Source organism: Drosophila serrata, unplaced genomic scaffold, assembly GCF_035046125.1.
Source record: "Drosophila serrata isolate PLE 108 unplaced genomic scaffold, ASM3504612v1 contig_382, whole genome shotgun sequence".
Classification (NCBI taxonomy): Eukaryota; Metazoa; Arthropoda; class Insecta; order Diptera; family Drosophilidae; genus Drosophila; species Drosophila serrata.
In genome coordinates, this window is record NW_028257280.1 from 10,687,410 (window position 1) to 10,711,736 (window position 24,327).

Below are 24,327 nucleotides of genomic sequence, written 5' to 3' on the forward strand. Positions count from 1 at the left end.
AACTGGCTGAAATCGCAACGTGCAATTGTCCAACCCGGACACCTCGTCTTCCAAAACCCACCCACCCCACAGTTGGTCGGTGTCTGTTGCTGATTTGGGGCTTGACATTATCAAATGCCGCCTGTCAGCTTGGCTGCCTGGGATTCCCCCCACTTGAAACTCATCCTCACTTCCCTCCGCTCAGACCCTGAGCCTGTCACTCTTGTTGCCACTTTGCTTACCGGTTTGTTGCCGGCTATTTTCGGCACTCCAGCTCCAGCTCAGCGGCAGAACTTCTGGTTCCGGATCCGGTTGCAGCTGCAATCGCCCGTTGCCAGCTGCCAGGAGCTGGGAGCCGGGAGCCAGGAGCCAGCTGCCAGGTGGACACGAGTGCCATCACAAGTGCGGCAACGTGTCATGTTTGCATGCAGAGGCTGCGGCCAAATACAGTCAGTTATCTATTAAGGCTTAAATAATACTATATCATGGGAATAATATTACAAATATTAATGATGTATTCAGTTGTAATGAAATTATAAAGATAAAGACTGTACAGATAATATATAAAAAGGGTAAATATGAAAACATTAAGTTATCTTTAATTTTAAAAGAATTATAGTTGATTTTTTCTTTACAATCACATTTTGGAGGTATTTATTTTATATTTTTTAATGCCTAATTACAACGATAGTTTGATTTATGGCAGCTTGACTGTATCCTGTGTGACTTGGGGGCTGCTTTTCCACTCGCGTGCCTGCCAAAATGACATAGTTTCGCATTACACAGAAATTGCACTTGAATGTGCCAGTCAGAGATGTGTGCATGGGCTGGGGGGCGTGGCTGGCCCTAAATTTCCACTGCCACTGCACTATGTGGAATTTGACCCGTTTTCGTGGCCAAAACTCATTTTTCGCAAGTATCCAAATTTGCGTATTTTCAATGATACCATGTTATGAATTGATCAAACTGCTATGTTACATACCCAAAATGTTAACTTAACAGTTCAATGTTAAAATAACAGCTGTTAAAGTCAGCTGTTGCAAGCGAACACCACGGGCTGTCTTATAAGTTGACTTTGCGGTGCAGTTTCAAATTGGCATATCTCTGACAAAAAATCATTAAATTACCTAATTCAAACTGAATATTAATTCTTCAGGTTATTACTATGTGTTGATACTAATATGTTGCGTGTTGCGTTCGTATTTTTCAAAAAATTTGTACATTTAGCAAGTGGTGTCCATTTGTCACTTTTGGAAATAAAGTTGAACTTTCCAAAGGGTTTTAAAAAAAGGTTCAAATTGTATCAGCGAGTGTCCATATACATGTTGTAGGTTTGTCAATTCTGAATTCAAAATATATAGGCTCATTGTGCGTTTTTTGCGGTCTTTTGCGTAATTTGAATTATTAGGAAGCAACATCTTGGTCAGAAATGCAGAATTGCTAGTAGTGTGGCGTAAGCAAGGGAGGTTCAATTTCTCCGGAAATATATTGTGGAACAATCAAACTCCGCAGAATATAAGGTTTTCTTAACCGTTAAAACTGATATCGACGTTAGGGAAGACGACAATACATATTTTTTTATAATAATAATGAAATTGATGACAATGATGAAGTTAACAATTAATATGTAGAGTAATAAAACCAAAAATAATGATATTCTTAAATAACTTCTACATTTATTATCCGATCTGAACCAAATTTACAGGACACATTTAAAATAAGAAATTCATCCTGTGTTCCAAAATTGGGGTCTCTAACTTGAAAATTGCTTTAAATATTTGATTTTTTTTCGATTTCTGTGGGCGGAGGGGGGCGTTGACACGCCCACTTTTCTAAAATAGCTTCCTATAGTCATAACTATAATTTTATAAGAAACCTGCAGTGAAAAATGTTAATAATTTCAAAAATTTTAATTTTGGCCACGAAAACGGGTCAAATTCCACATAGTGCACTGCCCTCCCCCGTCCTCACCTCATCATGTGTGCAGTGGAAACAGAGTTGACAAATATGCCAAAAAAGAAAACTCCCCCAGCGACATGAATTACAACTCTGGAGCGAAGAGCAGGGAATGCCGAGGAGGAGGAGGAGGTGTGCCTGCGCGTCGTCCCGGAGCTGTGGATACTTTCATTTGTCTGTCCGTTGGAGCGACAGGAAGTTGTGCTAAGCGTCATTTCCGTTGTTTTGAGTGATTGCAATTGAGATACGGTTTTTGCGGTTTTTCTCTTTTTTCGGGCACCGCTGGGGATTGAGGACCGCCTCGGTCCCAGTCTGGCCATGGAGCACGTGTTAACGCTTCTCTTTTCACTTAAGCGGTTTAAATTGCAGAGGAATTGGGTGTCTGCCTAATGTGATGTAAAATGTGACCTTAAAGATTCACTCAGCGAAAATAATACAAGTTTAAAAAGGGTACTTTTTAAGAAGAACCTAATCTATACATTTAAAATACAAAATAAATATGTTTGAGGATACGTTACATCGTTCATAGATACATTTCCTTATGTATTTTTTGTAGTTTCTTTAGTATCTTTTTTATTCGAATATGTTTCAGGATATATTTATTCAAGTGTAGGTCACGCAAAAAGGATTAAAAGGGAAAATATTTGGCTGGATGGGGCATTCGACTGGAATGGAATGTTGCCATTTTGATGTTGACACTCAAATGCCTTTATCTCGGTGGTAATAAATTGTTCGGCAAATCCCCCAAATCAATCGCTGACCAATTTATTTTATGCAATCTCTGCATCTGACACATCTCTCTGGCCCCTGGTTCATGCACCCTTTCCTGCTCTACGCAACCATCCGAATGGAGCCAACAATTTATTGCCCTAACTAACAAAACTGCAGCTGCAATCTCGCTGCGTTTCCAAAAAACCCTCCTCCGAATGGAAACTCCAACCCGAATCGCGGGAAAAACAAATGCCCATTAAATCTGCACCAGTTACAACATTTTTGTTGGTTTTAGTCAATTGGTCAGTCGCAAAACAATTTGGACAGAGCATTTTATTTGCCCGGGGGCAGATTTTTGCAGCTCTTCCTGTGCTCTTCCGTGGCTGTTTTGGGTTATTCAATGGTCCGGGCCAATTAAGTTCCAGTCCATAAAATTTGCATCAAAAGGCGACCATTGACCTTTGGGCGTGCCCATAATTAAGAGCCCAAAAATATACCCATCCGGTATGTATATTAATATATGTATATATATAGAGAGGCCTGCACTACGCACTGTTCCCACAATTAAAGAGTCGGCTCCATTAAAAGCCGGGCCAACTTCCCGGGACCAAAGGAATTCACAGCCAAACACCAGAGGATGAAAATGAGCGAACATCAATGGCAGAGGCGGCGGGGAATTGCTTGTGCTGTGCTGCGTAATTCGACATAAAAATATCGTAAATCTTAAATTAGAAATTTCGCACATTAAAAACTTGGAAATTGCATTTGGCTTTCTGGCTTCAACTTGGTCGACCGTTAGTATTCAGGGAAAAGAAGGGAAATTCAGGCTAAAAAATATCCGAAAATCTACATGGAGAAAAATAATTGCCAGAATATTTAAATATATTTAAAAATCCTATCAAAATAAAGTTAAGAAGAGGCAGTTGAAATATGCTTATTTCCCATTGAAACTTAATTAATTTTAATATATTTTATTATGTTGATTTCTTATTTTTCCTCGTGTGTGTCTAATTTCGGATATATTTCTGTGTGTGCTTGTTTGGTAACAGAAGGGAGCTTGAGCCAAAGTCGGAGAGGAATCAGGGATCCCTGGGCTGGCCTGCATAAAGTCCATTGGCGCACATTTTTAATGAGTTGGACATAAAAAAGTTTTAGCTTTTGAAAAGCTGCTGTTGAAATGAAGCCAATGAAACCCTCACAAATGAAAGAGACGGAAGCAGGCCGAGTCTGTGGGCCATTGTCTCTGTGGGGATTTGAGTGTTGTCCTGCCTGTCGTCTGCTGTTTTATTGCATAATCGTGAGTCAATCAGCGGCCGAAGGGAATCCTTGCTAGCTTCAGTTTGAGTTGCTGCTCCCGCTCCTGCTCCTGCATCACATCCCTCACTGAAGCACCACCCAATCACCGCCTGCTTCGGTGGATCACGCACTCGTTGGTTCGACCTTCATCAATGCACGTCAGCTAATAAATACGTGCTGCATTTTGCCCTGACCTCCCCAGGGGACAGGCGAGAGAGAGATAGAGAGATGGAGAGAAGGTGGGAGCTGGTCCCCCATGCAATTAAATTTCACTTCAGCGTTGCCAGTTCGCTTTAATTTGCCGAATTTAATTGAATTGCGAGCACATCAAATTGCGCATACGCCCCGTAGTACGAACACAGAAACACTCGCGCACACACACACACCGAAAATTGTTCGAAAACATTAAATTTCGATAAAATTGCGCTCTAATTTGGTTAAAATTATAGATTTCTATGGTAATGCATTTCAATTTGGTGGCATTTCTAATGCAAATCCAACGCGCTCTCGATTATCTAACCAAATGCGAACGATGTGCCATTAAAATATAACTCCCTATGGAAACCATAAGGGTTTTTACAGAGATCAGTTATTGATAAAAAATTATTGATTAAAAAATGTAAATATAACAAAATTATTCAATAAATAATACAAAGAATTATTACAAAAAGGCTAGTAAGCTGTGAAACATATTCCAACATAACAATCTATCTCCAATTATAACACAGAGTCAGGGTTTCGTTGTCCTTCTCCTTGCGACCACTTAAACTTTTTTCCGGGATCTCTTTTTTTGGCGTTTTTCCAAAGCCGGAGTGACTACAAATGTGGTTGAAATGTACGCGAAAAGCGGCAAACCGCAAAAGTAGCTGAACAAACACAAATGTGCCAGGCCAAATCGACAGTGAAAAAAAGAGGATAAAGGCGGTGTAGAACGGAGGTAAACACCAATGCAAGTGCACCGACAAATGTGACGGACATGGACATGTGTACCCATCCCCTCCGTTGTCCTGCCATCATCCCCCTTACCGGCAGAAAATGCAAAATGCAAACACAAATATAAACACAGATGCTAACTAACCACATCAACATATCTGCCTGAGCGTATTCCAGTGTGTGTCTGCTTGTGAACCACTCATAGTTTAGACTGCTGGGCAAATATACATATACATATGAAAATGAAGATTTCCAGGATGGTCCATTTTGATGTATTTTGCACGGAAATTATGTTACAGTGCCACTCGTATTTGCATCGTATCCAAAAAAAAAAAGGAAGGAAACCATGCAATTACGGTGAAAAAAGGGGATAATAGCCCTGGAATCGCTGTACATTTTCCATGCGAGCCCTCGACATTGGAAATGCATGGGCTCTTGAATTAAATCAACAGCAGCTCAAGCTGAAAGTACCGTGTACGGCAATCCCCCAATCCAGTTTCGAGTGTCCCGAGTCCACATTATAGCCCAGGGCAACGCAGCTCTTTTGGCCCAAAGAGCCCTTGCCGTCCATTGTTATCTGAATTTAATGCATTGCTCCTCAGTCAGACAACTCTATAAATGAGGCCGAACGAGTCACAGGTAAAACATTTAAATTAAAACTTACTGAATCTTACAGCCCTTATCTTTGGAATTTAAGTACCCGGAAATTGTGAAGTTCAGGAAAATTTGAAAGAAAATTATCTAACCGAAGATGAGAACTTAGAGCTGTAGTTATTTAATACTGAGAACAAGAAGTTAACAAGTTTCTAAGAGCTCTTTGTAAGCTGATAATTTGAGCTTATATTTCTTGGATCTTTTTAATAGATTAATATAATTATATAATGTTTTGTGACATTCAATTTCTCTTTTATTCCTATTGCTTACACTAGGTAACCTTTAGCAAAAGTCCGTAAACTAGACTACCTTTAAATGCTTCTAACTCGTAATAGTTTTGCGGCGGAACCACTATTTCTGTTTATCAAAGTAAACTGCATTTTCGGATATGAGTTTCCTTTTGTTGTTAACATTGTCAAATGGATTCGGAGCCGCCGTTACCGCCGTTAAAAGCGAAGCGTAAAAATGCCACACAGTTAAAAGTGCTGCAGGTCCTGGATCCGGCGCTAGAGGAGCGGTGCTAAAAGCGAATGGATTAAAACACACGAAGCACGCGACCTCAAAGCGCATTATTTGTTGTAAAGAAGTATTATACACTCTCTCATACACACACACACAGACGAGGAAAAACCAAATGGCAATCACACCCACCCACCCACACACACACACACACACCGGAGAAAACCTAATAAGCTTTTGTGCAATTGCAAGCCATTGTGCTGCAGCTTTGCCCAGCCAACCCACGGAAAGCTAATTCAAACACCTGCCACAAAGGGTCGGAAAATGCCCTTGGTGCGAGTGAGGCAAGAATATGCAAACGTCGAACACAATGCAACGAAATAGAGGAAAAAAAAAGAACCGGGAAAGGGAAAAACCGTTGGATTTTCCCAGCCGCAAATGCATGCAGCGCGTAACATTTAGCCTGTCAGAGGAGTGACGAGAATGGGTGGTGCATGGTGCACGGTTGCGGTGGTGCATTAACACATGCGCCAATAAGTATGCAATGCGCTGTGACATTTTTAACGCGCCCAACAAAGACAGCAGCAGGAGCAGGAGCAGCAGGAGCAACAACAATGACAGCCACCGACGCAGCTCTATCTCCGAGTATTCCTGCCGCCCTTCCGTCCTATTACCCTCCCTTTCGGCCGTCTGCTGCACAGGAAATCACGATTACAGTGAGTCGCAAGCAGATGCACCAAGGCAACTACACTGAGACAAAATGAAGCTCAAATAACAAACCTAATTACCTTCCAGATGATGTCATAAAAACTAAAAGTCTCAACAAGAAACTGTCTCTTCAAAGAAATTTAGCAAACCTTTCAATAAATTATGTTTCCTGTTATCTAAATAGACTTTGGTTAATGCCTAATGACTATATATTTTCTGCAGTGTATAAGCAGCATCAGTTGCATGGGAGAATGTGTAAGCGTGTCGCTGTTTGTTGAGTGACAAAATTAGATTTAAATATGCCCCGCCCGCAAAACGCCTTTTGGCGAAATGTCACCGCATGTCCTTCTCCTGCTCCTGCTCCTCTCCTGGAAATTCTCATCCCGATGAAAATGAGCTGTCGGCAGGGGTGAAGTGTTTTTTTTTTTTTTGTTTTCTATGTCGCGCATATGGGACGCCAGCATTTTGCTGATTGTTTTTTATTTTTATTTTATACATCCGAAACGGCTGAAAGTTGCCCATGGCTTGTATAAAAATCAATTCCCTATACGTATATCCGCTTATGTGAAAAGTTTTCCCATGAAACTTGAGTCACTTTTCGCCCTACAATGGAGCACAAAGGCGATTGCATATTTTTAAAAAAGCATACGATCCCCTTTGAATGTGATTATTTTCATTTGATAAGTATGGATTACCATTAAAGATAGTATTACTAATGAAGAGGAAAACTATTGATCCGACTTACTTTGAGCTAAATCCACACCGCTCATTAAAAAACACTTGACGCGGGCTCAGCACAATTCTCTTTGTTTCATTCTTTTTTTTGTATATATTTGGGAGCTGCTTCTTTCATTTCCGCCCATTGTCTGTCAATCGACTTGGTTCGCCTTCCTTTGGACTCGATGCCGCTGTCTTTGTCATTATGAAACGTAAAACGAAAACGATTTACAGTAATGCCAACACTTTGCCACCCTGCCAGTGTCTTCGTGCTCACCTACCACCCCGCACCAGGACCTTCCCCGCTGCCGCCTTACATTGTTGTTAAATGAAGAAAGTATTTTTCAAATGCGAATTTCCGTTATGCTCCTCGCCCTCGACATGAAGACATTTTTGACTATTGTCTGGCGGAGAAGCGAGCTAAAAGTAGAAGCTGCGACAGCCGAAAACAGCAACAAAGTCGATACACTAAGAGAAGAGGTCATCTTACCCATTGGTTTTAATATGCGAACAAAGATATCTGTTTCCGGATGTATTGAATCAAAATGTCATATAAGATTCAAAGTTTCCTTAGAACTTATAGTATTTAAAAGTTTTTCCTAATAAGTTGTATTCAACTAATTGGGAAGATTTTATGCATTTCTAACATCTTACTTATTCAATATTTGACAAAAAAGAGAGAAAGGAAATACTGAAAGCTTCGGTTTTGTTTTTTTTTAACTTTCTCGAAATAGATGCTTGATATTATTTTCATAGATCGTAAATTAGAAGTTGAGTATTTTTCTCATTTTTATATTTCTTTAAGTTGTCCTGCACTAATTTTTCCTTGTGTAGAGGAAACTATTGCCAATGACAACGAGAACGACAGCAAAGGAAGATGAGCACGACGCTGATGATGGCAAGCGTTTCCGCTTTGGTTGTTGTCACTGTTGTCGTTGCCTTGGTTGTTGTCACTTCTGCTGCTGCTACTTCTTGTTGTTGTTGTTGTTGGCATTGTTGTTTTCGCTATTTTTCGGGACACACAAAACATTGAATGACATTATCCTTTATTGCTTATCCCACGCTTTGCTCCGTGCTCGGTGCTCCCTGCTCCATGCTGCTTGCTCCCTCTGCCCAGTTCCTTGTTCCTTGTTCCTTGTTCTCTGCTCCATCCTGTGCGTCCTGTGGACCTCGTCAGCAGCTGCGCTCCCTATACATTGGCACACGCAAATGGTCGAAAGGAACTCGGGTCTAGGCGAAAAGTCAAAAGGGCATACGCGGCGTATGCGTAATATTAACTAGAACTTGTAGGACAAGTGGTTGCGCCGGGGTGAAAAGATCGGGACCAGGCAGCCGCATTGTGTCCACCAGGACAAACTTTTTCATTTCCCCGCGGAAAAATTTTCAAAAATTTCATTTCACAGCGACTGAAGGCAAAACTTTGCGCCAAAGACATAGAAACTAGTTAGAAGTGCGGATGTGAAGAGGAGGAAGGAGGGTTCTTACTAGGGGAAAAGTGGGGCCAACAAAGCTGAAAAAGTCATGTCGTTTCACTACTACGTCTCTCTCTCTCTCTTTCTCCCTCCTCTCTTTATCTCGCTCTATCTTACTCCCTCCACACACTAACGCATTTCACGAAATAAAGTATTCAAATAAAATATGCTAAAATCTTTGAAGTACTTCAAATAGCAAAAAGTAGAAAAGGAACCCAAACGAAACGAACAAAAAGAATTCGCCGCACACAGAAACAGTCGAAAACTTTGGCCGAAAGAGAGCGGTATATCGTTGGCAAAAGAGATGGCTAGATGGGGAAAACCAGAACCCCGCATAAAAGGCATCGACATCGACATCGGCATCGGCATTGAGAGAAATAAAGAAATGGCAGGCGAAATGGCAATAGCCAAGGCAGAAAAAAGTAAATATCGTTTATGTTGTCATAACGCGCAATGCCCTGCAGCCGAAAAAGAGCCCAAAAACACCCACAACGGCCCAGTGCCACCCACTTTTAAGGACCAGAACAACCATCCATCCATCCACCACCCACAGATTGAGCCACAGCCTTATCATTTGAATTTTCCCGGCGACGTGTTTGTCGAGCTGAAGCCGATAAAGATGCGATAAAGTGAGAACAAGTTGTCCGGCAGCCGGAGAAAAGTTTTGACCGAATTTTGACTTCTGCATGGACCGACTTGACGGACATTATTCGGCCAGCAGAATTGCCAATTTGTGTAAATTATTGCCTCAACTTTTGTGCCGTCAAACTTTCGTCCGAACCGAGTGTCCTGTAGTCAGTCTTGGGCCAGGCGCCTTGCCAAGTTAATATGACGTAATAGGAATTCATTTGATTATTTCAATCGTTTGCCGACATCTCGCAGCAAGCGGCCACGCCCACTTTTAGGCATACTTAATTAAGCAGAAGCGTTACACAGAACTTTCCGCAATTGTGTTAAAAATTCATATTTGCCTAAAATTTGTTCGTCCGCACACATGTAAAATTCACAGCTGTTAGGTTTAATTTGACTGCAAATAATATATGAATAAGGCGCGCCGTCAGTGTTGGTTCTGTGCTGTTGGTATTTGTCTTGTGAGCACTGAGAGAAAAATTGGTGCAAATAGGAAATTGCTAAGAAATGTTAAGCATGCCTTAGATAAAAAAAACACTTCTTTAATCAATTCATAAGTTAATGCTGTTTAAGTAGCAGCATAGGAAGATTCATATATTACCCAAATTCTACTTCAATTAATAATTTGATCTGTTTTAAATATTTATAGAATTTAACTTTTCGTTCCAGAGACTTTGTTCCCTCAGTGTGTGGCATTGTGCTAGCGTTTTTGGAAAAGCTGGTGGGGAAAACTCGGTTCAAACTCAAACACTCGACACTTTCGCAGCGAAAACTGTTAACGAAAATTGTGTAATGCCCGGCAGGCGGCAAAATTTATGCATTTTAAATGATATGTGAGAGAGTGTCGGGGTGCTGCCTTCTACAACAATATTTGGATTTTGCCAATGTGCCGGCGTTCTGCCAGGCGGAATAACCAGGCGTGTATGCAATTCAACAAATGCAGCCAACTTTTAGGCGCAAATTGTCGCCAGATTATATTGTCGTTCATGTCAGTGGGTTTTTGCTAATGCAGCAGCAAGTCTGCTGGAAATTATCCACATGCCAGATGATTTTCCGATTGGCCCGCAGCTGAATTTTCCATGGCGGCGAGCCTGTTCTCTGACACATCCTGATATTTGTTTTTCATTTTTCCCCGTCTGCTTCTTTTTTGCCCTGCGCATCCTTTCAATTATCGTTGTTTTGATTATTATTTTAATGTTTTGCACAAACATTAAGCTCATCCTCCACATTGGTGTCTCATCTGCAACTGCTGCCATTTTTGTATTTTGTGATGTCGTTCGTTAGCCCTTCTTTGTTTGCTTATTATTTGTAGTTTTAACATGTTTTTGGGGAAGGAGTCCGATATGGTATATTCTAGATGTTACTCACCAATGTTTTTATACCAACTATCTAATATAAAATTTATAGTAATTTGTAAAATTAATTTTCATGTTATTAAAGATGAAGCTTTAAATAATTTAAGTCATCCAATCTACCTGCAACATATGTCACAGAAAAAAGGACTTCAGGCGTGAGGTAACGCAATCCTCTGTGTATGGCCAACAGTTGTGACTTTGATTCTACAAAAAAATAGTACATATAGTGCACGATTTTTTGTTCTATTTGTAGTGTCTATATGGGGAAAGATTGAACGCATCAAACTAGTTTTTTCCTTGGTATCCTTTGCACTGATACCTCGACTTTCGCTGCCATTTCCTGCGGCTGCCTCGTCAAATTGTCATATCGAATTTAGATGGTCAACAAAGCTGCCTTGATTTGGCTGCCAAAGCGATGTCCTGGTCACGTTTATTGAGCCAATCGTGGCAATAAAGTTCAATTTACCAGCTCAAGAGCAAGTTGGGTAAGGAAAGGGAATAAAAACAGAGAAAAGTTTACCACAGAAGCATTTTTTGGGCAATTAGAAGTGATACAACGGCAATTGCAGTTTGCTTTCTAACCTTGCCTTGAGAACCCAGTGCTGGTTTTACCTCCAATAATTCTATACGATGAACATTAAGGTGCACAAAATATTGCAAAAATAATATAAATGTAGTTTGATTAATAAATATTTCTCTTGACAAATTAGGAAATACCTTAAAAACCAAGTACATGCATTGCAGTGCAACTGCGCTTGTCCCTTTACACCGGCAACGTGTCGTATGCGCAACGCATGGAGGTGGAAATATTTTTGTGCATATGGCCTGATCCTTCGAGCTCTCAATCTCCGGCCATGTTTCTTTGGCAAACTTAAAGCGAGCTAAGGCAAGCCACATTTATTGATGTCTCAATTTCCTTTGCCAAATCACCTATTACAAATCGACAGCATCTCGGCAGCAGCATTGTTGGTTTTCACAAACTGCCGGGCGATGGTGGTGCGGTGTGGTGTGGTGTGGTGCTGCTGCGCAGCAATTCGTACAAATTTGGCTGGCAAATAAAGCGCCTGGAAAAGCTGGAAAAGTAAAAATTACCCTTCTGGCTGGTAATGGCTGGCAATTTGTTTGGCTCTTGCTGTTGCCATTCTGCCATTGCACAAACTGCAGATACGTGTGTGCCAGGGGGCGTGGGTACGAGGCTGATGGGACTCGAGGTTTGTTGCTACACTCATTTGGGGCGAAATTGATAAGAGTGCTGCGCCTTTTATGCCTCATTTCCAATAGTTGCGAACCCGCTCACACTGATAGCAGTTTGATCATTCCATTACAGCTCGCTGCAGCTGGAAGCAATTTGCCACAAATTTCAATCAAACGTGCTCGCTAAAAAGTTGCCATAAGTTGCACCACCCACTCAGGTAATGCCACGCCCACACAGCCACACACCCACACACCCAACGACCCCCCACCACCACCACTTACAGCTAACAAACTTTTACATTAAGACATTAGCGGAAAACTTTTTTTTCCCCCTCAGCGCTGTTTGCGATTTTTCTCTCATTCGAAGCTGCAGCTGCAACAACTTTCGCCGCAACTAATTTCTTATTTGTTTGGCTCTTGCGGTGCAGTGCAAAAGACTGCGAGGGAAAACTGGGATTGGAAATGGGAATGAGAATGGTCCTGGGACTGGGACTCTGACTCGGACTTGGACTCGGACTGGGATTGCACATTGCCATGTGGCAGCGAGTGGCCGGCAAATGGAGTGCTCCATTTTCATTTGTTCCCGCAGTTTCCGCTTTCCCTGCCCAGCTCGATTTTCGCTTTTCGTTCATCTGGCCAGCGGGATATTGCACATGAAAAAGTTTTCGCATTTTCATTGGCTTTGATTTGGTTTTGCAAATGGCTTTGCATTGTTGAGGAGTCGAGAGTTAAGAGCTGATTGGATGATCTTCTGATGGCCATGCAATCGTAATGGCGAATAATGCTAATGAAGGTAGCTGCGGAACGAATTCAATTAAAGTTTCGCCTAATTATGCGAATTTTCTTTCAAGTACTTGAAATACAATATATTGTCATCAGCAACTGTGGTTTTATAATTCCTTCGGATAATGTATATTAGACTTATATATTTATATTCTATTTGTAACCGAGGGATTCTTAGATCGTATCAGAAAAGAGGCTCCTTAAAGATTCTAAATTGGGTTTATAAGTTTAATTAACTAAACGGCGTTGTCCTGCAGTCTTAATTTACCTTTTCCAATGACGCTATTATTTTTAAAAGCTTTTGGGGGATCAAATCAGATCCTTTAAGCCATCTAAGCCGCACAGGCTGATCCATTTCATCCGCAGATATAATTTCCTCTCCATTTCCCAGCAACCGCAGCCTTGACATTTTCCCCCTCTGTCCGCTGAACCGCTTTAAAAATGCAAAACGCGTTAATGGTTGCCCGGCAGCACCTGTGCAACATGGCCAACATTGGTGGAAGAGGGGTGATAGGCGAACGAAAATGGGTTGAAAGGGGATGGAGAAGGGGTGGCGGCGTCATGGTGTCCACGTTATGGCTCGCTGCTTTTTGCACCACTGCAACGCACTTGGCTGCGCTACGCAATTTCCGTTTCCGGTGGCGCAGGACCAGGGCCAAAGGCAGACAACTGCAGGATAACATCCCAGCCCCATCTACAGCACCATTCTCATACCCATCCTCATCCTCATCCTCATCCTCATTCTTGCCAGCCATTTGGCGCACAAACAATCCGTTAACACTTTTCTGTGCTCCTTTCTCCGCTCCCTGGGCAACTTTGTGGCGGTTGTTTTGGGTTTCCGTACTGGGAAAACTCCTGTTGCTGTCGCTGACGCGACTTCAGGTTGTAAATTTCCATTAAATGTGCATTTTTGTACAAGTTTTTGAATTAAACTTTTTTTCGCTGCGGCCATAGCTCAGCTGAGCTGGCAAGGCAAGCCAACTGCCGGGCTTTTAGCCAGTTCGCCATCGCCCGCCCGGCAATCTTGTCCAACCGCTCGAGTGAAAAGTTTTTACAACCAACTGAAACAAGTTCATTTCCGTGGCTTTCATTATTTTGCCAAGTGCAGCAGATAGCAGAGTAATCATGTGGGATCTGACTTTAAGACAAAGGAATTGTATAAATTTGTATAAATATTTATTATACATTTCGTCTTTTAACTCTCGCTTTAGTGGATTATATTAGATGTTATCTAAGCCATATCCCTGCCGCCCCATAAATCCGAATGGGTTTCCTTGGCTTTGTCTAATCTCTGGTCTGGAATTTGTTAAGCTTTCGCTTTCAGTTGCAGGCAAATGTTATAATTTCCCACACACCGCCCCCTATTTTTCTCGGCACTTGGCCGGCAAGTGCAGCAAGCCACCACCACCAACCACTAACCAGGAACCAGGACCCACCATACACCATCAACCATATCCACACGCTGCATCTGCGGCTGGCTGGGCGGGTCATAAAAATCACACGAAGGGTCAGGCTAAGTGGGACACTTGACCGGGGGTTCAGGGGACTCCCAGGGCGGCGGTGGCGTGCTATTATTTTTAGAATATGACCGAAACATGCAAAAGATTTCTCGCCAGCAGTTTGCCAAGGGCTGGCAAGTGAGAGCGGCAGAGAGACAATGCAGCCATGGCTTGACACTGAAAAATGTGAAAATTATGCAGCAAACATTAAAGAAACTATGTAAATTGGCTGCTGCTTTTGCTGCTGCTGCTGCTGCTGGGGGCGTAGCCTTTTGAAGGATCCAGGACCTGCCCTGCGCGTGACGCCATCAAATCTTATTCCCCCAGCCAAGTTTGACTCACGCCTAATAGTTTTAATTAAGCGACTGCAACTCCGACTCGTGAGTTGCATGTCATGCGTAAAATTCATTAGGTTCTGCCGACGTCTGCTTAGTGTCTTACTTGCCGGGCCTCGAGACCCGCCGAGTCGCGCTTTTCCAGCTTCCTTTGATATACTTATACTTGGCATTTTCTTAAGCAAAAACTTTTGCTGGCAACTAAAACCAAACTTGACATAGTTTCGGCAAAAATTGCAGCTAAAAACTTACTTAATTTCTACCAACTGCACTTACTCTGCGCCAACTGTCGCCGGAGGGGCAACAACTCCTCAACTGCTTACACTGGGGGAAAACTTGAGACTTTACATGCTCTTTGTTTCAAGAAGAACTATGGAAATTCTACAATGGATTGTATAATGAAATTATTTTTTACTTGCTATAATTTTAATAATATGGATTAATGAATTACAAGAAAAATGTTCTTCCCTGTGTACAATCTACGAACACTCACATGCCATCCGTATTTGCATAGTTAGTCAAGTTTTCTTTGGCCCAATGGGGATGACTGAAAATGGGGTCGGGTGGCTAAGACAGTGGCAACCGCTTCCCGCATGTGAAGAGTCCACTCACTTTGACACTATTTCAACAGGCAAATAAATAGTTTACTCGTCACATGGGCAGGGGGAGCCGTGGTGCGTCGTCGTCTTTTATTTATCTTTGACACTTGCTAATTTTTGCTGAGTTGTTGATGAAAATATTTTGCCTGGCAAGTGTCAAGTTCTTAAGTTGTTTAGCAACCAAATACAGAAAATTTGACTTGCCTGCCAGGGGGTTGTGATCACCAAAAGAGGCACACGACTGCTGACTGCTGCCTGCTGTCACTCGCATTTGGCATCAGAAATTAGCCGGTCTAATAACTTGAATTCCACTGCCAAGGAATGCTCGGAATTTCACTAGAAGCCATGACAACTAGCTCTCTAGCTCTCTGGCTGGCTGGCTAAACTTTTAACGGGTGAAATGATGCTGAAATCTGTGCAACGGTCTAATGATTGTTCATGTCAACAATTTGCAAAACTAAATGAACACATTTCGAAAGCATAAATTATGCAGCATGGCTCTAGCAAACATTCTCCCCATATGAATGTATGTGTGCCACTTCGCCGGTTGGCAGTTGCCAGTTGCCAGTTACCAGTTGGCAGCAACTTGTTAGCCAACTATGAGACTCGGCTGGCCATAAAACACAAAACGGCACAACAAGCAGTATGGCAAACGGCAAGACATGGAGCCTGTGGAGGCCATACATGGCCATACTGACAACATGTGTTTTGAGGTGAAGCTTATAAATAAATTATTGATAAGCATCTGGCATAGAGGAAACGTCAAAAGTTGTATGCTAAAATAAGCACAATACGGTAAACAAATGAACGAGTGACGTGGGAAACTTGTTGTTCTTCTGGCTTTTGAATATTTAAATGCACTGAAATTACTGCGGGAGGAGCCCAGAGTAAGTGGGATGAAAATTTAACTTGCATTCGGGCCGAGCAAGAAGAACAAGGAGCCAGGAGCAAGGAGCCAGGAGCCAGGAGCGAGAACAAGCCGAACATAAACGAGGGCAAACTTTTCGCAGCAAGTTTGTTGCGCATTTTTAATTAATTTTCTTTCCGGCCCCCATAACCATACCCATCCACCGCCCAAAGGTATGCCATAGAATTTTTCGCGCTGGCTTTTGGCCATATTTAAACTGTGCCCATATGTGTGTGTTTGTGTGTGTGCGGTGCATTGACATGTCAATAAGAAATGAAAATGAGAATGGGGAAATTGTGTGTGTGTGTGTGTGTGTGTGTGTGTGTGTGCTGCCCGCTTGCCTGCCAGCGTTCTGAACATCGACGTCGTTGCAATTAAAATTTTAAGACAAATTAAAAACGGCAAACTGTCTGTTCACACCTAGAGTAAATAAGAAAGAAATTGATTAAATTATTAAACAAAAGAAAACTATAAAGGTGCATCTTCTGTAATCGGACAATAAAAATAAACAATATTGGGTAAATGGGTTTTTATTTTAGAGACTTTATCATTATCCCTTATTTTTATTGAATTTTTCCCAGTGTACACCCGTAACACTAGCAAATGCTGAAGAAATAAGCGAAGGAGTGAAAAGATTTTCACTTGTCTGCTGATTGCAGTTCCCGGACTCGTGTCCTCAATTTGACATTTATGCGAACGCAGGCAAGCGTTTCTTAATCGAAGCAACTGCGATTCCTTTTCTTGGCAATTGTGTGAGTCCTGTGTGTATGTGTGTGGGAGTGCGTACAAGTATGTGTGTGTAAGGCAGGATCTTGCCCCAGGCCAAGGCAAAGTTTGGCATTGCTCGCCAGTGTTGAGCAGAAAGTTTTAATTAATTTATTTTGGCCAACATTCACTTTTGTCTCGCTGACGTTGTCTGTTTGCCTGGCAGCGCCTCAATAAATGTTGTTGCCCCTGACCATAAATGATTTATTTGTTATTTATGCGTGCCATGTTGGACAAGTGATGGCTCCCTCCTTCGACGCAAGCACAATCAGTCCAGTCAAACAACTTTATTTAATGTCAAAGTAAACGCGCTGTCAGGAGTCTCAGTGCTACTCTGGTTACACTTGTAGAAACAGCAATTTAAGAGCATTTCTCTTATAATAAATATAAAATAATAATAGATATACTAAATTCAAGAGACATTATAGCATTTCCTAGTTTGCTTTAGTCACAATCCTTGAGGTTTCAAGCTTTTAAACATTAGTTTAAGAGCTTTTGTTTGAGTGTACAACTGGTCCATTCTGTCACCTGGAAATTCTGCTTAATTTTCCACGTTTTCCCTTACCCATTTCCCCGTCGAACCGGCGCTGCTGCGTTTTTAATTTGCAGATTGTGGTCGGCGGGGCGGATTGCGCGCGCATTTAAACGATTTTTGGTTAATTATACGCCGTTACATAATGACATTTGCGCAGGGCCAGCCACCCACTCGTGAGGCCATCAGCCGTTAACCAAGCTTCCTGACGTCCAACCGACCGGCTTCCATTTCATTTCAAGTGTCTTGCGTTGTTTGTTCGAGCGGAGTACAGCGAGTGCGATCCTCCGGTTTGCATTCCTCGCGGTTTCATTACCCAGCCGCAGTTGCCGTTGACAGTTAGCCGGCGCCCAGGACCTTTTCATCCCACTCCCTGCCCACACACACAGAGAGAGATGCGAGTTCATAAATAGCAGTGTGTCCTTTTGCCCATCGGTATGTCTGTGTGTGGTCTGATGCCTAGGAAGACAATCGCTGGAGTTGAAATGCGTGTGTCAGATTGCAGAAAATACCAGAGTGGCAAGCAGTGCATTAATGCAGTTAAATTCCAAACTATACAAGCATTCGTATGCGAATCGATGTTAATTCTTCAAATTCCTTGCATTTTAACTGGCAGTAAAGTTCTTTCTTTAAACAATAAAATTCGATATATTATTTAACTAAGTTTTGACAGTTTTGCAATGGGCAACAGCATTCAAACGGTCAAAAATGTTAAATATTAAAGTCTAATATGCTAGTATCCAAATTAAGGTAAATTTGAAAAATTTCATCTTTGTCTTATCCATTTTACATTCCAACCCTTGATCCTTTGGGTACAAGCTTCAGTTTCTCGATGTTAGTTCCTTTTTTATTTATTATTAATGCATGTCAGTCAGATATTTCATAAAAATGTATTTACACATAGATTCTTGTTTTTCATTCATTACACACAATAATAATTTTATGCAAAGACCTTAATGCAATTACATTTCAGAGCTTGCGGCGCCGTGCTTTTTTTTAATACAATTTTTCATTGTGATTTTTTTTTTAAATAAATTCCCCAATAATATCCCGGTCAGGCCACGATTTCTTTGCTAGAAAAAAAGAAGCTCCACAACGTGTTGTTAAACGTACATGACCACAGAAACCATAAAACTAACAAGAATTCAAGTTAAATACGAATTAAACTCGCCGGGGAATAATTGTGAAAAAAAGCATTGAAATTGCGCCAGGAGCTAACAAAACTTTGTGTTGGTCAATTACATTGTGATTCTCTTCTTTTTTTTTATCTTGTAATGGCGGAAAAAATATTAAATTACAAAAGGATGCAAACAGCGGCAAGAACAATAACAACAACAGCAACTATTTACATTACTTCCCCTCAATGAAAACGCTGGAATTATTTTTTCCTTTTTTTTCATATGTATATATATTTTTGTATATGGCTCTCAGGCTTTACATACATGGTGGCTGTGGCTGGGCGCGTATTTATGTATTTAAATTCAATTAATAATTAAGGTGTAAATGCATTTGCAGGCTGGTTAATTAAATTTGTGCGGCTTTATTAAAGGAAATTACGTATTTTAATGCGGCCAACGCCACAGGACCACCATGGAGTCCGATCAAAGGCTGGGTCCTGCGATTGGGGGATAATGTGAATTCCGTTCGGATTCCCGCCAGCTGTTTGCCAGCGAGCTTAAAGCCGCTCCAAGCAAACACTTAAAGCGCCGAGTGGATGATGCCTGGGCTCTGTTCGGGCGCATCTATAAATATTTCATGCGTTGCACTGCAGTCATTATGGCATTCATTAAATATGGAGTGCATGACATCCATGCAAGCCACCCGCACACACAGTCAACTAGGAACGCCTCGCATCTCGCCCTCTCGCCAACTCGCATCCATAAATCTCGCCCAGCCCCCTTTCTCGTGGGCGTGGGCGTGGACGTGGACGTGGATGTCCTCATGGCCATGCCACCGCTTTTGTCAGTAGTTATTCATATAAATACAATGGCGCAGGACGCCCTGGTGTTAGTGTATTTCTGATTTGTGGTCTGACAGTTTAACCAAAACTGCATGCATGGAAATGTATTTGTGCTCATTTTTGTTGGGTCCCCGAGTCCTTGCTGGCACGCTTACATATGTCAAAATATTCAATTTATGCAGCGGCAGAAACAAAATGAGCCCCGAAGAGAACGTCAGAGGGGGGCACACAGAAATGGCGAGATACTCGAACCAGAGCAATGAGCCCAAAATGTCACCCATAATTTGATGTCTTTCTTCTTTTCGGGGAATATGTACATGAATTTATATTTTAGAAAAAGAACAAAGAACGTGGTTTGAAGATATCCTTGAAATTGGATTTCTCTATCTTAATTCGTTTCAAAAATATTTCAACTTTGAAGAATCTGTAGGATATATATGAACAGTAGTTTCCTTTACCACTTGAGCTCATTTCCCAGCAAAGGGTATCTGCTGTGCCCCAAAACGATGGATGCATTGCATTTGTCATTCAACCGACCACTTGGCCGGGTCTCTCAATTCCCCTCTGCAGACAGGACTTACCCCTCAGTGCCTTCCTGCGCCCCATTTCAGTTCTATTTATTTTGCATGTGTGACATTTATTTTTGCATGCTGCTGGCCACTGACAATGGGTCAGTTCAGTTTCCAGTTGCCGGCGCCATTGTTCCGACCAGGCCCAAAAGCGAAGCCAACCGCTGCCGTTGGTGGCTTGACATTTCTGACATTTGCAACATTTATGGCTCTCTGCTGATATACCCATGGGCGGGGCCAAGTCCCCCCATTTTCCCTATTCCCATTTTCCCATATCCCATTTCCCAGAGACCGCACGCATAAATGGATTGCAATTTCCACAGCCATTTGTGGGCATTTTGTAAGCCAATGTGTTCAGTTCGATCATCTTATTAGATCTTCTGGGGGGGTGGGGGGTCTGATCCTCTAAGGACGAGAGTGTGACTTCAACCTCACATCACCTTCGGTTTATTTGTTTTTCGTTATTTCATGGACGCTCTTTTACGGCCGACACATTTTTTTATGTCTGCCATAGCGTTTTATGGATTTTTTTCTACATTATTAAAAATGGCCAACAGGACAGGAAAACAACAACAGCAGCAGAAGCAGCAGCAGGAAAAGAGAAAAACCCAACAAGTTTAAAAACCTAACGTGCCACTTTATTTGCAACTTATTCACATCACCCCGCCGCGGTTCTATGTAGATGTAGTTATTATTTGAAATTTCATAATACTTTTACAACTTTATGCAACTGTTTCGCTGCTGGTGCGCTGCCTTAACGCGGATTTCATGCTTTATTTTTTATTTTTTTTTGTATTTTTTTTGTGGTTGCCCCGAAAGCCACCCGACACCACCCCAGAGCCACCCAACCACTTGGGTTGTTTACTTTTGCAATTTTCAACGCTCCAACTGCATGCCATTTATTTCAGCTTTCAGAGCGAAAGTCTAGCAGCTACCTTTTCCCTCCCATCACGACGCTGTTTATTTAGCCGTGCTTCTTGCTTTTGTTTCGCCCGGTAGCTCCCTTTTTATGTAAAACATATTTTTCTTAAATAATTTATTTTTGGTTTTTGTTTTCCTCCTTGGCTCCTTCCTCTCTGCTACTTTTCTGCTGCTTGAGCAAACTAAAATGAAGCTTTTATTGAGTTCAGGTGCGCCTTGAAGCCCAACTCCCTTTTTGGCTCTCTTTATATAGCCACATCTACATTCTGCAGAGAAAGAAAAGTATACAAAATCTGGGAAAATCTAGGAATTTCACGGAGAATATTTAAAACTAAAGTCTTTACAGCAGCAATTCTGCTTAGCTTCAGCATTTAAAAATGTAATTACTTTTCCTCTAGACTTGAACAGAAAGCTCTATAAATTATTGAAACTTCTTAGACTTTTAAATTTAAATATCAAAACACTTATTTATTTTCTCTGTGTACTACTTGGCTGGATTTCTTTGGGGCAACTTTTGATTTCGCCTCTTTGCTTCTTTTTCAATTTGTGGCCACATTAACGTTAGAAAGGAAGAAAAAATATGAATGCACACGAAAAGTGTAAAGAAATGGCCTGGCCTGGCCTGGAGTGAATGCAAAGTCGGGATGGTGCACTGGATGGTGGCTTTTGGGGGTTGGCTTAGAGTGGGTTTAGACCCCGTTAAGCCGGGGGTCTTCGCGTGCACGGAAACGTTTAGCCGCCGCATATTGCCGGGCCCTGGTGGCCGAAGAGCGTCTGCTTTTATTTTTAGAAAATATTGGCACTATTTTCCCCACACCCGAAAGCCGGAGATTCAGTTTACATTTACCTCGTACGCCACTCGAATCGGAGGCCCTTTGGCCGTGTTTTGTTCCCAACTCCCAGATTGGGGTGAAGTGGAAATGTCTGGCTCTGGATCTGGATCGGGCTAAAGAGTTATGCTGGGTTCGCTTACCTGAAATGCAGAGAGAATAAGGAGAAGGAAATTAATTAGAATGCAAGTCCAACCAGTTCGTATTTGCGTGCTTATTATTTGTGGCCCAAACTTATCTGACACACTCAGCCCGGTTAAACAACGGCCTGGCCGAAAACTTAATTTATTATTTCGTGCTTAGGCAAACACATCAATTTGTCGCAAGTAAACACTTCAAGCGCTTTTCGTTATCTCCGACCAGCAGTTGAGGGAGAGTCAAATTCATTAGAAATCCCACAGCAAATAGGGAAAAATTCAGAAAAATATAGATATAGATATATGTTTCGGTTGGTCAAATGTTTGCTTAGGACCCAGACCGAACGAAATAACTTTTTGACCCCAAAAGGCTGTTGAGGAAATAGAAAATAGAACGGACGTCGAAAGGTACCTGGCGAACGGGTATTTTTTTTCATAATTTTTCAATAAATTCGTAGACCATTATATCGATCGAAATGGGGCTTCGTTTTCAATAAAGTCGGCATTAGGTTTTGGCAACCCTAAATGGAGCTCCTTGATGGCTGCTGTCCCGCAGCCACTTTGCCACTTTTCTACTTGGCTGCTGTTTAACCGCAATTGAAATTACGCGCTCGCTTCCGTGACGACGAAGGCCGCCTGGAAAATTTTATGCAAATTGCGTCACGTGCCCCGATGATTTCTTTGGCTTTTCCGAAGCGAAGGTTTCTGCTGCTGCGGTGGGAGGGAGATCTGAGCTACACATACCTTTTGGCACTCCTTTCGTGTCGCCGCCGAAGCCAAGTGAATCATTATTTAATTTAATGTAAAATAATTAGCATGAGCCGCCAGTTGCCGTTCTGCGGTGTCCTTGTGCTGTGACAGTGATGAATACTTGAAGCCCTCGGCACACACTTGCCGATATTACTGGTATTCTTTTTTTCCTCATTTTTATTTTTTTTCATTCATTCATTCAGCCACCCATCCGAGTTCCATTTGCGGTCAGTCGATGATATATTACACACAGATACATACTCTCGGGGCGATTACAATTGAAGCCCCCTCGAGTGCCACACACTTGTCTTATTCTTTCGGAAAGAAACTTTTTCCGCTGTTAACATAATTTCCGCAGTTGATTGATTCACTCGGATCGGCAGGACTACGGACTACGGACTACGGAGTGCGGACTACGGACTACGGTCTCCGGATACGGGCTGGCATCCATCCGGCAGGAGCACTTAAGCTGCCGCCTGCCAGATCCCGATTCCACATCCGACTGGCGCTTAGACAAATTGTACTTTAATGTAATTTTATTGCAAAACTTTTCGATTTGCATATTAAAAGACGAGAAGCGAACACAATAAAAATTTCATAAGCGGTCGTCGAGGACTTTGACACGTGCCACGAAAAGAATTGTGAGCGGAAAGAGTCCTGAATAAATGTATGTATTTACGTGTGGAAAGGACAAGCCTTACTAGCTAGTTTCCTGAAACTTACGAGTACCTATTTCTTTTCTGTTAATAAAGATAAGAGTAAAAAAAATAAAAAATATATTTCAACTACACCATGGCTCCCTATAAAATTATTTTGAATAAAAAGAAAGCATAGCATAACAACATCATTTACTTACTGAGTTGTGTAATCCCCAGAAAGTTGTGCCTAATAAGGAAACAATTTTGTAAAGTGATTCGGACCTCCCTTAACTGTCTTGTTCCTATCTTGGTTCCATGAATCGAATCACAAAATTAGAAATCAATTTATACAAGTGTCGACATATAAATAACGTAATTGAATGCTCGTTTTCTCTTACGAAACCGGACAACAAAGGCGCTTGGCTAAACAGGTAATTACGGGCTAAGAATACAACTTAACGTGATGCAAACACATATGTAACTGAGAATCGGGCTTGTCACTATCGTAGTCCATCCCTCCGATGGAAAAAGGTCAGACTCATACTCGGGGCACTCACAAAATTGATGCAAGAAAGTCAACCTCGGGGTCATCGATGCGATTGCTTAACAAAGCCAAAGTCTGTCGGGCTCAACTTTCGGGCATTAGCTCAAATTGGCAAAGGGAGAGAGGCGACAGACCCTTGGGTGGAGTTGGGGCGAAAGGGTCCTCATTTTTTATTCATAAACATTCATATTTTCCCATTCGAGCAGCAGCAGCTGCTGCTTCCTTTTCCCTTTGTCCTGCCAATATCTTTTTTCCTTTTTCTATTCCATTTTTGCTGATTTCATATCCACAATTTGTGTTGATTGATAAGCAATAAGCGGAAGCTTTGAAGTGCGGCCAAATGGGGGACACTTTTATTATATATTCATATCGATGCTCTTAAATTTTACTAATTAAATGCATATTAGAGTGTGTATTCGTGTGAAATGCGTGCTTAGCCTAGCCTTTTGGCTATGAATGAAAATTACAATAATTGAATTCTATGCAATTATGGT

General features: G+C 41.8%; 1 protein-coding gene and 1 long non-coding RNA gene across 2 annotated transcripts in view; one reads left to right on the forward strand and one right to left on the reverse strand.

The window, feature by feature from the left end:
- LOC147642633 (uncharacterized) overlaps positions 1-24,327 on the forward strand; it is a 174,206-nt gene that overhangs the window by 67,591 nt on the left and 82,288 nt on the right. The gene's annotated exons all lie outside the window — the stretch shown is intronic.
- The window catches only part of LOC110176399 (uncharacterized), a 92,320-nt gene that overhangs the window by 38,772 nt on the left and 29,221 nt on the right, over positions 1-24,327 (reverse strand).